Source organism: Pan troglodytes, chromosome 10 (assembly GCF_028858775.2).
Source record: "Pan troglodytes isolate AG18354 chromosome 10, NHGRI_mPanTro3-v2.0_pri, whole genome shotgun sequence".
NCBI lineage: Eukaryota > Metazoa > Chordata > Mammalia > Primates > Hominidae > Pan > Pan troglodytes.
The window spans coordinates 133,027,769-133,047,169 of record NC_072408.2 but is presented as its reverse complement, the minus strand read 5'-3'; positions in this window follow the sequence as shown (position 1 = coordinate 133,047,169).

Below are 19,401 nucleotides of genomic sequence, written 5' to 3'. Positions count from 1 at the left end.
AGATAAGGTGCAGTTAATCAAGGAGGAAGTGTTTAGGAGGAAAGCTCATCCTAGATTAAGACAAGAAAATAAAACCCATGAGAATTGGATAACCTATGATGTGACTGACCTTCTGGGAGAAACAATACATAACTTTGAAATTTCTCATGTAGAAATCACTGAATTTTATGGCTAGACGACACTTTGTGAGAACAATAGGCTCCCACCCCAGGGTTCTGTCTTAGTCATTCCCTCTGCCTGGAATGCTCTTCCCAAATTTCTGAAGCTGACTTTTTCTTATTATTCAAATTTCTGCTAATAGGTCACCCTCCTTGAGAAGCTTTCCCTGGCCATCCTCCTTGTAGGAGGCATTCTTGAGGATTTCTTAATTAAATTACCCAATTTCCTTTACCTACAAAAAAAAATTATACTTAGCTTGGAATATTTTAGGCACATACTCAGTTACAAGCTTCTTGTCTGTCTCTGCTGCTAGAAGATAAGCCGCTGTTAATCAGGAGCTCTGTCTAGTCCTGTTTGCAGCTCTATTCCTAGTGCCTAGGAAAGAGCCTGGGACCCTTACGCAAATATTTGTGGAATCCACAAATGAACCTAGATATGTTTCCCTTGAGGAGACTGGGGCCCAGCAAAGCATTTGACCAGGGTCATGTAGATGACTTGTGGCAGAGCTCAGATACACAACGGGGCACTCAACCATTTGCGTATTCAAGTTTGTAGGCTCTTGGTGAAAAATCCAATATTTGTATTCTTGATGCTTGGTAATAACTTGAATGCTGATGATGTGGAGATACACTGAGATGTCAAAAATGCAGTTTTTACACACTCTCAAGTCTTGCCACCTGGGAAGAAATTAACAGTGAGAATTTTCTGAAGCACTAACATTTCACCTCCACAAGAGAGTTTGGGAAATTTTCTGTCCCACAAATGACATTAGCAATTTAGAAAATGATTTAAAACAAAAGGGCATTTCATGATATTGCCAATAACACTTAGCAAATCTCATTAATGAGATACTCTGATGTGGAAATCACTACAATTCTATTTCACAGCAAAATACTGTAATTAAGCCATTGTGTGTATGTGTTATTTAGCAAATGAATAATTACATGATGCCCTGGAGACTTTCTGCTACTTTGAAGCATCAGGCTAATGCCCTTGCAGTCGTGTCTGGAACTCACTTTAATGAGCAATATATTCTGAGCCATGCTCAGGGCAATTGACTGTTATATAAAAGGAGATAGTGGAACAACAGCCAAATTCAGTGTGCTGCAGGCCATAAAGCATCAACGATGACTGATATATCTGTACTAGGACATTGTGAAAAACAGAGAGTTCTTAATTCACCAATGGTAACTGAGTATCTTGTAAGGATGTACCAGCCTCTGTACTAGACACTAGAAATATGAGGTTGACACAGCTCCTGATACTCATAGACTCATTGTCTGTTTAAAGGTATTTACAAATAAATCATTCAATCAAATTAGAACAAAGATAATATCACCATCTGTACCATGTCTAGCTTCTGCTCTTCTTCCAACCCCAAATGTCTTTACCAAGGAGATATTTGACATTCTGGGTCTAGAATTCTGTCCAAGAAAGAGGTGGATTGTGCCAGGGAAAGAATCATGTATTTAATTTAATTTTAAAAATATATTTTCAGCAGGTCAACTCTTGGTCAATGAGACACTGGAAGAACAAACATGATAGAAAGTAGAATGTTATTGAGTATGTGTGCTCCTACAATCTCTGGTGCTTTGAGCCAAGATAGAGTTGATATTTTACCAAGTATAAAAGGAGGTCTGGCCCTATTTGAGCTGCAGTCAGCAATGTGTTACCCAAGCTTGAAGCACCATCCTTCCACTAATGCTGCTACATTACATGTTCATGTCGAAAGTAGTAATTAGGCAGAGATCCCTGTGAGGTCTAGCTAGCCTCACATATGCCCTCAGTTGGCCCCCAGTGATCCCAGCCTTCTGGTAGCACACCCAAATATAAATCCTTCCATATTAGACCATAGTTAGTCTGTGATCAGTATCATACAGCACAAGTGGTTGTCTGTCACCTCTGAGATTATGTTATAAAAGACTGTGACTTCTGTCTTGGGGCTCTCTTATTCTCTCTACCTCCCTTAGGAAAAAATCTACATTGTGAGCAGCTTGATGGAGAGTCCCAGTGGTGAGAAACTGAGGCTTCCTCCACCAGCTACATGAGTGAACAAGGAAGTGGGTCCTGCAGCCAAAGTTGAGCCTTTGGATGACTGCTACCCTGAAAACATTTGAATGCAACGTTACAAGAGACCTTGAGCCAAACCATCCAGCTCATCCCCTGCTAGATCCCACACCCACAGATGGTCTGAGATAATGAAGGTTTGCTATTTATATGTGTAAGTTTTAGAGTAAGATACTACACAGAATATAGAACCCATACATTGTCGTTCTTCAAAAGGGAGTTATATAAAACATCCTGTGTCCAAACTTATTTGAACATGAGCCCGTTGGACACAGGACATTTCACGGACTAGTATTCCACAAAACCCACTGTGCTTCAAGCATTTAATAACTCTGAAAACTCAGCTATAATCGAGTAATAGCTTGTTCTCACTTGCCTTCAACTCTAAAGAAAAAGAGTCAACAAAATGGGTAAGTTTAAAAAGAAGAAGAAACAAAGAAGACAGTTTTGGTTGTCAAGTGAGAGTCCAAGTGACAAAATTCACATTGGTGACTTACTCATTACTACAGGGCCCTTAAATCTCAAGTGATGGGAACTATTTTACAGACACAGGCCCCTAAATCCCAACTGAAGGAATAAAGTCTGCAGTTTCCTCTTTCCTCCAGAGACTGAGAAGATACCCCGTAAAAATGTAGCTGCAGGTTGAAGCACGGGTCACCCTCTACGAAGATTGTCCTGCCTGTGACATACCAACACCTAAAGATAGGGATGCTGAATTAAATCGTGTGCTCAGGGACTCTCTGGTTTCATAAAAGAAATTGCTTCTGTTTATGAGGATCATTTTGTACCCTTACCCTCAAGCTGAACTTCTCTTTCAGATTCCATAGCAAAATGGGCAAAAAGAAAGCAAAAAGAGCTTGGGAGCTTCTTAGTTTACTTTTCCGTGTTGGAGTGGCGCTGACAGGTCATGGATGTTGCACCAGGACAATGCTTCTCAGCTGGCAATTCTTGGAACCCATGGTCCAGTTACTGGCCTGAAAGTTCTACTTTGTGCACAGCTAGAGACAAACAGAAAGGTTCTATTCCATGAATGAATGTCATGGGATAGAAGTAAATGTCCTTCCAGGTACACAACAAACTGAGATGACTTTAAATTCCAGCTACAAGCTGCTGACTTCCAAAGTGACCTTTGCCTTGAACTCTGGACTTTTATATATCCAACTGCCTATTAACATGTCTGATTGGATGCCTGATCGACATCTCACACAAAAATCACCCAAAGTTGAACTCTTGATCTTCTCCCCTAAACCAGTTACTCCCCATTCTCTTTTCTTTGAATGAAACCCAGCTTCTTCAAGTCACTCTGATCAAAACTACAGAGTCATTGTTAAAGACCCCTCCCTCCACATCCCACACAGAGTTCATCAGCGGCCCCTCTCAGTTCTGTGTTCACCTGCATCTTCGACCTGACCATGCCTCCTTACCTGCACTACAGGCATGCCCATTCAGGGGGGCAAGGGTCTCCCTGATGCTGCCTCCCCCTCCCACTTCTGTTCTTCACGCAACAGCCGAGTGCTTTTTACAAACAGAAACTGGATGTCAAATGGCTCAAAACCCTGCAGTAGCTTCCAATCCTACTCGGAATAAAATCCAAAGTACTTTCAAAGCCTACAAAGTCATGCAAATTGCCGGCCTCAGCCACCTCCATGACCTAGCCTCCTCATTGCTCCTTCACTCACTCCACGCCAACCCTCAGCCCCAGCGCAGAACCGTGGCCACACCAGGGCCAGCCACTTCAGGGTGGCTGGGGATACTCTCTCGTCCTATATCTCTCCACCGGTCCTCCCCATACTCCCTTTGGGGCTCTGCTCTTCAGGGAAGCCCTCCCTGACCAGTGTCTGAAGGAGAACCCCTGTGCTTCTGTTCACTCTGTCCCTTTACCTACTTTATTTTTCTTATAATCTTTTAGCATTTATCACAACCTGACATAATTATAAATTTTTCAATAGTTACATTATTTTTTCAGGGATGCCATAGAAAGTACTACAAACTGGATGTCTTAAAACAACATGAAATTATTCCGTCACCATCCTAAAGGCCAGAAGTTGGAAATCAAGGTATTGGCAGGGTTGGTTCCAACTGGCAGCTGTGAAGTGGAATTTATCTCAAGCTTCTCTCCTCGTGTCTGGTAATGACTGGTCATTCCTGGGGCACATAGGCTTGTAAGTGCATCACTCCACTCTCTGCCTCCATCTTTAAAGGCATTCTCTCTGCATGTCTGTGTCTCTCTGTGGTTGTCTTCTTATAAGGACACCAGTCAGATTAGATTAGGGGCCCATGTTACTCCATCTATTATTAGTTTAACTAATTAATGACCTCCTATTAATTTAACTAATTACACCTTCAATGATTCTACTTCCAAATAAGTTCATATTTCCAAATAAGGTCATAGAGATATATTAAGATTTTATCTGTATGGGGGGGATACAATTCAACCTTTAACAGTAGATGTTTATTTCCTCCCACCAATATATAAGCTCTGGAAGACCAATGAAGGACTCATTGGTTTTTTTATTAGCTGGCTTTCCAGACCCCAAAACAGCACTCAGGAGGTGGGTGGCACTTAATAAACACTTGCTGAACTGAAGCACAAGATGCCTGATGTAGAGACAACCTTAAAGACCTGGCTGAAGCTCAGCTGGTTTCTGTGCTGCCCAGGCCTCCAAGCTACCAACCCGGCACCATCTTCCCTGTGAATCCTTGCACCTGCTCTTCCCTCTGCTTAGAAATTCTTCCCCAGGTCACTGCGTGGCTGGCTTGTCCTCATTCCTTTTATCTCAGAGCCAACGACACTTCCCCAAACAGGCCTTCTCTGTCCATCCAAACTCTTGTAGCCCTCACCCCAGCTTCCATCATATAACCTATTTTAAACTCTCTGCATACCACATCTGAGCTATAGTTATATGCTTATCAATGGCTAGAAATTTAAAACCACCAGCATACCAAAGGATCTGGCACACCTTGAAACAAACACTATAGCTATGATGGGACATGCAAATAGATACAGCAGAAGAAAACAGGAAGTCGACTGCCAATAAGATCATTCTCAATTATACATTAAGTACCCATTCATTCATTTATTTATTTAATAATTACTTAGGTGAATACCAACTGCATCCAGACTTTGCTCCAGACACTGGCCTCTGTGTTCAAATAAACTGGTGCAGCCTCTGTCTTCCGGATACTCATCATTGCAGAAGGGATTAGCATGAGAAGTGAAGGTGAGATGATAGATAAGACAGAAAGATATCTTTGGTCAGGGAAGGCTGTGCAGCTCTCCTAGCAACAACTGGAAGTTGCACAAATGGCTTTTGTTCACATGCAACTTGCAGAGTCCACAATCAACCTATGTGAGTGGCACAGTGTGTGTATCTATGAATGTGGCATAACAGGTTAGCCATGTAATTACATGAAATAAAATGAAACATTCTTTCCAAAAGACAGAATATTTCATCCTAAAGTGATGGTACTTGGTTAAGGCCAGCTAACTTAAATATTTTCTTTTCAAATCATGCAGAATTTCTTACATGAAATTATGGAGAAGGGAGAAAGAGGGTGAGGTAGCACTCAAAGGCTCAATCCTTTTCTTTTTTAAAGATGTACATTTTATCTGGGGCACATCTTTATGTCTTTTTTAAATGGCTTATTTTATCAGTGACTTGGTAGTAGATAATAGGCATAACAATAAAATAATTTAATAGAGAGGCAGGCTGTTGGGGGACAGTTAGGAAAAACAAATAGTGACATAAAAGTCTCATAGTCATTTCCATTAGCATCAACCGTTAATGAGGAGCCTTGCAAATTTCCTTGGGTTAGTTTAATCAACTACCTTTCAAAAATTAGGTGTAAAGATTCGGGTTTGAAATCACTATGTGGGCAGATCTTTAGGCAGAAAGCCTCCAACTTCCTCTGACTCAAGGTCTATCTGCTCAGATGAGCGAGATCCTCAGTTAGAAATAAGAATCTGCACTCAACAAGAAAAGCCATATCTGTATTCAAAGTGGACTCAGAGTTTGCAGGAGAAAACAGATCATCAATGTTTTTGATTAAACAAGTATCAGTGGCAACACATAAAATTGAATCTGGTATTTTGAATGATAAGACTGGGTCCCCACAGCTCACACCGCATAGCTTAAACTGGGAAGCTTGGGAAATTGTCAGAAACCTACCCAAGGCCTGTGCCTTGGCAGAGTTTCTATTTGACACCATCCATTTCTGTTTGAAGAACTGAAGATGCTATGAAAAGAGTATCAAGCTTAAATAAATACTGAACGTTGAATATGTATCAAGTGCCTTCTTGATACATATTCAAGGCTCCAAGTACTGTTCTGGAACTATGAAGTCAGGTTCAAATCCAGCTTGGCCTCTCATAACTTTCATAAGTCCCAGCCTCACCATCTAATAGAGCTGATACTGCTATTGTCTTCACTGTGGCTTTGGTTTTGGTTTGGTTTTTTTTCTTTCTTTCTTCTTCTTTTTTTAGAGAACAAAAGGAAATGATATGTAGCAGCAGTTGGCAAACTATGGCCCATGGGCCAAATCCAGCATGCTACCTGTTTTGATAAGTAAAGTTGGAACACAGCCATGCCTATTTGTTTACCTGGTTGTCTGTCTACTTTCACACCACACACCCAAGCTGATTGGTTACAACAGACACTGTCTTGCCAATAAATCTTAAAATATCTACTTTCTGTCCCTTTCCAGAAAACCTTTACGAACCCCTGATATATAACATAGGGTCACCAGCAACTGATGGAAGGAGCACGTGACACTCTGCCGAAAATGGTACCATTATCTCATACCCCTGGATGGGAGAGAATGCAAATATCTAGACAGCAGCACTAATGACTTCTGCATGTCTTCCTGAAGACTTGTTCAAAGGTGACTTAGCAGTCACATGGAAAACTAAGCCCAAAATGTAATCCACCCTTAATCATCCACAACCTTCATAAGATCTACCTTTGTGATGCTTCTCTTAATCCCTTACTGCAATAAACTGAATGTTTATTTCTCCAAAAAGTGTATATGTTGAAACCTAATCACCAATACACTAGACAGTACTAGAAATTGGGGCCTTTGCAATACCATTCAGGACACAGGCATAGGCAAAGATTTCATGACTAAGGCACCTAAAGCAATTGCCACAAAAGCAAAAATTGACAAATGGGAGTTAATTAAACTAAAGAGCTTCTGAACAGCAAAAGAAACTATCAACAGAATAAATAGACAACCACAGAATGGGAGAAAAATTTTGCAAACTATGCATCTGACAAAAATCTAATATCCAGCATCTATAAATTTACAAGAGAAAAAAACAAAACAACCGCATAAAAAAGTGGGCAAAGGACATGAACAGATACTTTTCAAAAGAAGACATACATGCAACCAACAATTTTGTGAATAAAAAGCTCAACATCAATGATCATTAGAGAAATGCAAATCAAAACCACAATAAGATATCATCTCACACGAGTCAGAAGGGCTACTATCAAAAAGTCAAAAAATAACAGATGCTGGCAAGGTTGTAGAGAAAAAGGAACACTTATAAACTGTTGGTGAGAGTTCAGCCATTGTGGAAGACAGTGTGACAATTCCTCAAAGTTCTAAAGACAGGAATACCATTCAATCCAGCAATCCCATTACTGGGTATATACCCAAAGGAATATAAGTTATTCTATTATAAAGACACGTACATGCATGTATTAATTGCAGCACTATTCACAATAGCAAAGACATGGAGTAAACCTCAGTGATAAACTTGATGAAAAAAATGTGGTACATATACACCATGGAATACTATGCAGCCATAAAAAAGAATGAGATCTTGTCCTTTTCAGGGACATCAATGGAGCTACAGCCCTTATCCTTAGCAAACTAACACAGAAACATAAAACCAAATACTGCATGTTCTCACTTATAAGTGGGAACTAAATGATGGGAACACATGGACACATAGAGGGGAACAACACACACTGGGGCCTTTCAGAGGGTGGAGGGTGGGAGGAGGGAGAGGATCAGGAAAAACAACTAATGGGCACTCGGCTTAATACCTGGGTAATGAAATAATCTGTACGACAAACCCCCATGACACAAGTTTACCTATGAAACAAACCTGCACTTGTACCCCTGAACTTAAAAGTTAAAAAAAAAAAAAAAAAGAAAGTGGGCCTTTGGGAGTTGATTGGGTTGTATGGGCAGAGCCCTCCTGAATGTCATGACTGCCCTGGTATAAGACACCACAGAAAGTTCCTTCCTTCCTTCCAACATGGAAGGACACGCACACTGGGCCCTTCACTTCAACTTTTTGTGAAAAGATGGCCATCTATGGACCAGGAAGTAAAAACTCAACAAATGCTGAATCTGCCAGCACCTAGGACTTCCCAACCTCCAGAACCATGAGAAATGTATTTCTGTTGCTTATAAGCCACCCAGTTTATCAAATTCTGTTATAGTATCCCAAATAGACTAAGTTACTCACCACCACCATTAAAAATGGAAAAGAGAGAGGCTCACCCTTCACTCAGGATGGGTCACATTGGTACCAAAGATAGGATCCGGGATAACTACAAAAAAGATAATACTCATTGGGGTACTTAAAAATCAACATCTAAAAAATTTACATTTATTAAGTTTTTCTGTGAAGATAAGAGAGAAAAAGTCATAAATCAGTGCTTTGTAATATTTTCTCCAGGCTCAACTCTTCTACAGGTATACAATTAACAGTGACTCAGGCCAGCAATTCCCAAAGGGAACTGGGGGCAAGAGTGGAGCAAGCGCCGCAGAGTTCTCAGCAGCAAATCAGAAAGTCCACTGGAAGGGGAACAAGAGCAAATGTGTAATAAACCAACCAAGAAGTTTCATAATGTCCCATTCCATTGCTTCCCTCTCCATAGTTTGAAGGGGGTCCCTAACTTACAGAAAAATTATGACTAGCTTTGATCACAAAAAAAAGGCAATAATCTTCTAAGGCAATAATAATAATAATAATAAAACTAAAGATAAGAACATATTTAAAGCCTTAGCAATTCTTATAAAACAGGATAAAGGTTAAAACTCAATGCTGTTAAATCTCATCAGAAATTAAATAAATGCAAATAATACAAGATTGTATTTGCTTCTGTTTTATTTGCTTATGTTATGTAATTATGCTTGTCTCAGTATCTAAGTTTTACTAACACTGCTTTTTTTTTGGCATAGTGTTAAATGTTTAATTGCACAAAAAGCAATGGATCTCAAATTAACCAACGATGTGAGTCTGTCCTCTGCTCAATTGCTTAAGATATTTTCTGAATCAATTCATGTATGCAAATAGGCATTTCAGAAAGATTGGTTTCACACATCCAAACACCGAAGCACCCCTAGTGAGAATTTGACTTTGCTCTTAAATTTATCTTGAGTTGGGATTACAACAGAATGAAGTGTGTTGTCTCTTTAAGAAATCCGGGCCACGTGTGGTGGCTCATGCCTGTAAACCCAGCAATTTGGGAGGCCAAGACAGGAGGATCCCTTGAGGACAGGAGTTCAAGACCAGCCTGGGCAAGATGGTGAGACCTTGTCTCTACAAAATAAATAAATAAATAAATAAATAAATAATTTGCAAGGCATGGTGGCACACTACTATAATCTCAGATACTCGGGAGGCTGAAGCAGCAGGATCCCTTGTGCCCAGGAGTTCAAGGCTGCAGTGAGCTATGATCTTGCCACTGCACTCCAGCCAAGCAAGATGCATCTCTTAAAAATTAAAAAAATAAAAATCGGCACTAGGGTTTTGCTATTCCTCCATACTATAAAGAAGCACAAACTTTTCTTTCTATGGTGGACCACTGTGCTTTTCACTCAGTTTCTATTTGAATGTTTAGTTCAAGGCATGCTCTATAGAATAGTTTCTGACCACATAAGATGATACAGTTTATTTTCTCTAGAAATCGGTTCACAAGAACACAGATATAAATCATTCAAGGAACAACGCCCTGTCCATGTTATCTGATGACATGAGGTTGCCACATGACAAATCCATTATGTGTCTTGCCCTTCCTTTGGTCTGGTATTACCTGTCAAAACACTGCCAACCTTGCTTGATTTTTCCTCATCTCTTCTCCTTTGGCAACATTAGTCTTTACTGAATGGCTTATACCTTCATCATTCACAATCCTTCATGGTGACAGTTCATCAAAATATGAAGTTTTTCTATATTTTTAACAAAATCCAAGTTTTCACCTACAAAACTTTTTAAATTGGTGATTTTCTTTTCCTTAGAACAGTTTTAGATTGACAGAAAAAAAAATGAATGGAAAGTGCAGAGAGTTCCCCTATACTGTAACCCTTACAATACTTTTTAAACAATACAGACATACCTCGGAAATATTGTGGGCTCAAGGCCGGGTGAGGTGGCTCACACCTGTAATCCCAGCTCTTTGGGAGGCCAAGGTGGGGGGATTGCGAGGTCAGGAGTTTGAGACCAACCTGACCAACATGGTGAAACCCTGTCTTTACTGAAAATACAAAAATTAGCCAGACGTGGTGGCACGTGCCTGTAATCCCAGCTACTAAGGAGGCTGAGGCAGGAGAATCGTTTGAACCCAGGAGGCGGAAGTTGTACTGAGCTGAGATGGCACCGCTGCACTCCAGCCTGGGCAACAGAGTGATACTTGATACTCTGTACCCCCCCTGCCAAAAAGAATAAAAAGAAAAACAAATATTGTGGGTTCAGTTCCAGACCACCACCATAAAGTGAAAACCACAATAAAATGTGTCACACAAACATTTTAGCTTCCAGTTCATACAAAAGTCATATTTACACTATATAGTAGTCTATTAAGGGTGCAATAGCATTATGTGTGAAAAAACAATGAATGTGCATATCTTAATTTTAAAATACCTTATTTTAAAATAAATGCTCACGATCATCTAAGCCTTCAGTGAGTTATAATATTTTTGCTGGTGGAGGGTCTTGCCTCCATGGTGCTGCCTTCGGACTGATCAGGATGGTAGTTACTAAAGGTTGGGTGGTTATGGCCATTTCTTAAAATAAGAAACAATGAAGTTTGCGGCAGAGATTAACTTTTTTTCAATTCTTCATCCATTTAAATTTTATTATGAGTTTGCAGCAATGCAGTCACATATTCAGATGCCACTTTTCATTCCAGGTATCTTGCTGTTTCCACCACATCTGCAGCTACTTCGTCCACTTACACCCTGCAAAGTCATCCATGAGGGTTGGAATCAACTTCTCCCAAAGTCCTGTGCATGCTGATATTTTGTCTTCTCTCCATGAATCATGAATCTCCTTAATGACATCTAGAATGGTGAACCTTTTCAAGAAGGTTTTTAATTTACTTTACCCAGATCCATCAGAGGACTTACTCTCTACGGCAGCGATAGCCTTATGAAATGCATTCTTTAAATAGTAACACTTTAAAGTCATTATTACTTCTTGGTCTGTGGGCTTCAGAACGGACGTTGTGTTAGCAGGAGTGAAAACGACATTATGTTGTTTATATTTAAAACATAAATATTTTAAATACATTTTGTAATATATAAAATGTAAACATAATATATATTTTAAATATGTCATTTCAAATGTATTAAATATGTATATTATATATAAAATATAAGTAATATGGTAAATATATTAACTATTAATTTATATATAAATTATATATATTAATTATATAAATATATAAAAGTATATTAATATTTATTTATATATAATTATATATATTTAAAACAACACTATGTTGTTTATATTTATAATGTTGAAAACAACATTAGTCTTCTTGTACATCTCCTTCAGAGCTCTTGGGTGAGCAGTAGCACTGCGAATGAGCAGTAATATTTTGAAAGGAACCTTTAGTTCCTCAGCAATGGGGATCCAGAGTGGGCTTGAAATATTCACTAAGCCATGCTATGAACAGATGTGCTATCGTCCAGGCTTTGTTGCTCCATTTATAGAGCATAAGCAGAGTAGGCTTAGCAAAATTCTTAAGGACTCGAGAATTTTCAGAGTGGTAAATGAGTATTGGCTTCAATTTAAAGTTGCCAGCAACAATAGCACCTAAGAAGACAGTCAGACTATCCTTTGAAGTTTTTAAGCCAGTCATTGACTTCTCCTCTCTAGCTGTGAAAGTCCTAGATGGCATCCTCTTCCGATGGAAGGTTGTCTCATCTAGACAGAAAATCTGTTGTTTAGTGCAGTCACCTTCATCAATGATCTTAGCTGGATCTTCTGAATAATTTGTTGTAGCTTCTCCATCAGCACTCGCTGCTTCACCTTGCACTTTATTATGAAGATGGCTTCTTTCCTTAAACCTCATGAGCCAACCTCTGCTAGCTTCCAACTTTTCTTATGAAACTGCCTCACTTCTCTCGGCCTTCATAGAATTAAAGAGAGTTGGGGCCTTGCTCTGGATTAGGCTTTGGCTTAAAAGGATGTTCTGCCTGGTTGGGTCTTCTATCCAGACCAATCCAACTTTCTCCATATCAGCAATAAGGTTGTTTTGCTTTCTTATGATTCATGTGTTCACTGCAGTGGCACTTTTAATTTCCTTCAAGAAGTTTTCCTTTGCATTCACTACTTAGCTGTTTGGTGCAAGAGACCTAGCTTTCAGCTTGTCTCGGCTCCTGACATGCCTTCCTCAGTAAGCTAAATCATTTACAGCTTTTGATTTAAAGTGAGAGACGTGACTCTTTCTTTTACTTGAACACTTAGAGGCCATTGTAAGCTCATTATTGGGCCTAATTTTATTACTGTGTAGTCTCAGGGAATAAAAAGTCTTAGAAGAGGGACAGGGATGGGGAAATGGCCAGTTGGTAGAGTAGTCAGAACACACACAATATTTATTGATTAAGTCCATTGTCTTATATGAGTGCAGTTTTTTGTGCCCTAAAATATTTCATACTAGTAACACCAACAATCACTGGTCACAGATGACCATAACAGATATAATAAAAATAATAAGGTTTGAAATATTATGAGAACTACAAAAATGTGGCACAGAGACATGAAGTGAGCACATGCTATTGGAAAAAAATGGCACTAATAGACTTTCTCAATGTAGAGTTGCCACAAACCTTCAATTTGTTTAAAAAAAGAAACCAGAAAAACAAAAAAAAACACAATATCTGAGAAGTTCAATAAAGCAAAGTACAATAAAATGAGGTATGCTTGTACTTTAAGGCATTTATCACATTATAATGTATTAAAACTTTACCCACCCAAGGTTGACAGACTGCAGAGATGGCAACTTTTTGTATAATGTTTTATTAGGACTATAGTCATATTCATATGGTTTGCAGTCAAACACATTCATCCTGTTATCCTGCAGTTCACATCTCACTTGATAACACAATCTGATGACAGCCAATGAAAATAAGCATTCATTCATATTTTAGAATGGATTTCAAGGGAATATTAGCAAGGAATAAAATGCAATTCAAAAGAAAAAAAAAGTACTTTTACAGAACAAGTGGCTCCAAATTAGAAATATGAAAAAGAATAAGAAAAGATAAAGGACATTGAAATTTAAAAGTTTTTTTTATATTTATATAACTCTAGTTACATACTTTTTTCCTCATGTAATCTTTTATCTCTTCTAAAGAGAACAAAGTGTTCATCCTCACAAATCAAAGTGATGACTATGATAGGAATTCTTCTTTCATTTAAAAAACATTACAACTTGATTAGTCACATAGTTCAACAAACTATATTTCTTATACAGAGACCAGAAATATCAACACTATGAACCGAAACTGTGACTCCTGAGTTTGCAGAGCTGGAGAATCCCATTTGGACTCCTGTAGCACAATTCCAGGACCCGGGAGACTATGGGAACTGGCGTGGCACCCACTCCAGCTCCTGTCTCCATCAGTATCCACTGCCCACCTGGGACCCCTCCCCTACTCTTTGCCCAAGTCCCTCAACTAGGGGCTGATCCCTACCCCTGGTTCAGAGCTGGCTACAGTGAGTGGTTCAAGATGGGCACCTGATCCCAGTTATGCCAAACAGCCTGTGACGAGCAACCCCAGGACTTGTGCTGAGACTATCTGGGGACAGCAGCTTTCTCCTGGAAGTGACCAAGTCAGCAGATGTTTTCCAGGAGCTGTTGGCAATCATCCTGCCTCCAGGAGAAAAGAGTCTGCCTGGGAAAAATCAAGACAGGGAGACAAGTTGCTAAGGATACTGCTTGAGGACATGGACCCCACATTCCTGGTACCAGTCCACCCCTGAGCTTTTCCTTTTGCATGAGGAACATAAGCCATCTTTTATGTTGGATTTTATTAGTATAATACCAGATAAGCAAGCCAGCAAACAAGAGAAAGTATTCCACTTTGAAACACAAATTCCCCTTTACAAAGCTAGGAAGAAAACCAATCAAACTCCAATCCTCTTATAATCAACTTTACAGAGTGTGACAGGTGCTGCTGGCTGTCCATTCTCTCGCCTGTGTGCCAGGGAAGCAAAGCTGGCCTCCAATGCACAGCCAGATGCCAGGCACCACTCTTCAAGGAGAGGCATGGGATTTATTGCTCACCAGTGGGATCTGAGGGAAGCCTACTGTAAGTATTGTGGGAAAGATTTTATTTCATGGCTAAAGTGAGATGCATGAGGACAATGTCCTCTCTTGCTGATAGACCTGGGTAAAATTTGTGATGCCTGGAGGAGCTGCACTCATCTTGAAATCAAGATACAGTCAGCCTATGAATGTGGTTGAGTGGAGAAAGAGAGAGCCTCTGGGTGACATTGTTGTGCTGCTGAATTTACCAACCATAGAATCACCTGCCTCTGCACTTCTTACAAGAAATCACAATCCCCTATTCTTTCAGCCACTGTTAATGAGGTGTTCTATCACCTGGAGCTGAAAGCATGCTAAAGGCAGGAGAGCTGTCCCTGAGCAGCTGTCACTCCAGCTCTGAAAGTTTCCAGCAGCAGATAGAGATTTCCAGAAGTACCACAGGCTAAATGAGGTTGCAGACTTAAAGCATAGCTGTAATGGATACAGACCTAGATATGCAGCTTGGGATAGGAGGCATCGGATTGCTTGATCACTTTTCACCTCTCAAATGAAACTTCAAAAGGATACAAAATTATAGATAGATAGGAGGAAAGCCTTCCAGTGCTCTATGCCACAGTAGGATGACTGCAGATAACAATGCAAAACATAGTTTCAAATAGCTAGAAGGAGCATGTTGAACATTCCCAACAAACGGAAAGATAAATGCTTGAGATGATGATATGCTAATTACCCTGATTTCATCACTATACATTTTATGTATTAAAACATCACTATGTAACCCATAAGTACAATTATTATTTGTCAATTAAAATATGTAGATACAATTATTAGTAAACTTCAAAAGGTGGCAGAAGTCATGAATGAGGTTTGCTCTGGTCTTCCAAAAATGTAGCAACCCTGTAGACCACCACTGGAAAAAGAGAGCTCTGGCCATTGTGAATTCCTTATCCATTCTCTCAATCCTTCATTCCATCATTCATTCACACAACAGACATTTATGGAGCATCTATGTTGTTTTTAACACTGTGAACTTTTAAAAGAATGTATGGTCTACAGAAGAAGAAAAGATGACAGATTGTAATAAAATATATGGTCATGGGTACCAGACCCCACATGGCATGTACCGTGAGTTGACAGTGATTTTGAAGCAGGCAAGGACCATGTCCAGACCAGCCCTTTGGCCAGACCACCTTAGCAATCCCCAGAAGATATGTGCTCAATGAAAGGTACAAAGTGTTAAGACAAAACAATTCTGAAGATGGCTTTTGCAACAGGAGTGACCACTTACTCTGCCTGCTAGATGCTTTGGTGCAAAGTTACTGTCAATTTGATTGTTTTTTTCTGTTTCCCAATGAGATCAACCCCATAAACTCCAAGAATAACTTTCAAGATAGCAAAGAAAATATGCCAGCCAGCAATGCGAAGCTCACCTCACTAAATATTCTGAAGTCCTGAGATACATTTAGTCTCAGTAAAGAGCAGGAACCCAGGTGTTATGTCTGCAAAATGATTTAAGCACAAAGGTCCAATTACCAGCCAGTGCTACCCTAGTTTTGCACATAAAAATGTACATCTTATACTTGCCTCTTAAATCATTTCTATTTTTTTTCCTTTTCAATCCTTAACTACACCGCAAAGTATAATAATAACTATAATTTTTTTTTAAAAAGACCATATTGTTATCCAAACTCTTTTGGTGGCAAATGTGAACTAAGCTAACTTTTGCCACCTCAACTCTAATTAGGTCATTTGTATATAAAAAGCACAAAGAATAAAAGCCTCAGATAGCGGCACATCCCTGTGATGGAGCCACTGGGAAACTGTATGGCTGGAGCTATACTGATGAGTTGAAAGAAACACGTCACCCATAAAACTAAGAAGCATCGTTTCATAAAAGCACACTAACTCATTGTTTTGCTCTCAGGTCTCGCAGGCATCCTCTGTGGCCTTGAGGACTGGGCGCTTTCCTGATGTGTGTGCCTAGGTGACAGCGCACGCAGGCAAGGGTGGCAATTGTCTGAACATTGCTACTTCATTCCCTCCTGCACTTCCCACTGGTCTTTGTTGCTGATTTTCACTGCCATTGTCTGTATACCTGCGACTGTCTTCATTAGGCTGACTGGAAAATGTATCCATGAAATTTTGGTTCTAAACAGGTGGTGAAATTTGATATCTGTTATGGGAGCTGGTCCCCAGTGAAAGGCAGACTTAATGTGGCCCCTAGTGAAAGGCAGTCTCCTCTGGGAGGTGTGGGGAGAGTGGCTCTGCTGTAAGAATGAAACAGCCCTTTATTTTGCAAGCACCCTGATGTAGGAGCCGCAGAAGTTTCCCATGTGCATTAATTTTACGTTTAATCAGTGTTTTGGGAATCAGATCACTTTCTGCTTCAGGGTCCCCAGCATGATGTGAATGAGACAGATGCCTCTGGGGGAAGTGACGGAATCTGTAGGGCCTGTACTTCACCTGTAGAGGTGGAAGCATCATCAAGGGAGGGGGGCATGAGAGGTATGGGGCTGTGGAAGCTCAGGGCATTGAATCGTTGAGGGGACAGAGTAGGAGGCTGCTGCACTGAGCACACTGTGAGCAGAAAAGGATGGGAGCGCCCCATCCTCGGAGCACTGGAAAATGGCACTAGAAGAGCTCAGAGCTCTGACTTCTTCCTGCGCTCCTGCAATATTCTCATGTTGCTAAAAACCAAAGTACATCTCCACAATAGCAGAAATTTCACAGGCAGCCTCCAAGATCCCCCATGGCCTCAGGACCTGCTGCGATGCTGTGGATGTGTCTGGAGAACAATGAGGGAGAGGGCAGGGCTGTGGAGCACCCACCCATTTCTTGCTGTGCCTCAGTGAAATGTAAGTGATGCCCCACAGATGTGCGTGGACTTCCCAGGACATGAAGGCTCAAGAGGTCAGTGGTGCCAGCTGTGAAAATGACCACCTCCCCTTTGCTTCCCAGAGGCCTATGGACCAGTGAGAAATGCCCAGTGAGGCTCTGGGAACCTTTTTCCACAGGATATATCCAAATGAATGCCACGCTGCAGGAAAACAGTGCATGAAGGAACTAAAGTGGCTGCCAGCACAGAGAGTATACATCACACCAAACACCTCCACCCTGCACCCAAGCAAATTGGAAGCAAAGCTTCCTTGTGAAAAATAAACTAATCAAATCCACACACCAACAGCTAGGCCCAAGTCTCCCATTATAAAAATGTCATAACTCCTCCTGTTTTTTTTATTTAAGAAAAAAAAATAAGGTTAAACCACTTCCAAGACTCAGATAAATAAAGCTCTAATAAAATTTAAGAACTCTAAATAGCAATGGGAAAGAGATTCCTGAACTAAAGGGTTTCCCTGGGAATTCTTCAATTTTTTCCTGCTGTAAATGAACGCTTTTGTGAAAGATATGGAAAATATGAAGGCCATCTAATTACTCTTTGTAAAAGGATGCTTTACCTTCCTAAGCTACTTTCCAAATTACATTGAGAGGATTTTCCCCTGTAGGTTTTTAAATAGACTCTAACACATTCACCTCTAGTTCTTGCTTCCATGTGTCCTAATAAATCACTGCCCACTTTTACTAAAGCAGTTTCCCTCTGGAGATTTGGATTCCCTGACTTGAATAATTATCTTTTACTAACTGGACTTGGTACCTCCTTAAGCCTTTCTTTCTTGTTACCATCATATTCTAAGAATCTGTGTCTGTGAACTGTGGATAGAGATGTCCTGTTCTGTCCCAGCCTCCAGCCATCCTGTCTGCTGCCTGAAGGGCAATTGAGAATGTCTCAGAGCCTGTGTCTAGACAGGCAGAGTCCCTCCCAATGTGGCCATGGCACCGCCTCATTTCTTTTTTCTACTGTTGCCTCAACCTCCTGGACTCAAGCAAACCTCCCACCTCAGCCTCCAGAGTAGCTGGGACTGCAGGCACACACCACCATGCCTGGCTAATTCTTTTGTTCAATTTTTTTTTGTAGAGACAGGGTCTCCCTTTGTTGCTTACGATGGTCTTGAACTCCTGGCCTCAAGCAATCCTCCCACCTCAGCCTCCCAAAGTGCTGGAATTACAGGCATGAGCCACTTATCTGGCTGAAGTTCTATTCAGCAGGCTTATTCTACAACAGTGGGTGTCTGTTTTGACTACTGTTCTTTTGCCATGGTTCACTTTTCCAAGAGCAAGTAGATAAAGAACTTAGCAATAAAACCTAAATTTTATTGAGTACTTGCTACATGCTAAGGCATTGTTCTAAATGTTTTGCTTTTAATTTTTCATTCAATCCACCTTATATTCCCATAGTATAGGTACTACTGTTATTCCTATTTGCCGTATGGAGAAACTTGTTTGAAATATCACCATATAAGCAAAGCAGGTGGTGGTGGTGTAACCAAAAAGCATGTCAGTTGCTGACTGCATGCAAAGTGTGATTAACAAGAGTGAGGTCTAATACCAAGCATAAGTAAATGTATTCCAAAGCTAGTTTGGGGGAAGGGGCAGAAAGTGGCCTGCCTTTAAATGCACCGTCTTCCCTTGGGGGCAGAAAGCGGGCACTTTTACAAGGAAGGGTGGAAGTGAGCAAAGGTAGAGGGTCTCCCTGCTAGCCTGGTGCCTTATCTACTGAGCTGGTGCTGAGTTGGCACCTTCCTGGGCAGAAGTAAGTTGTGAAAGA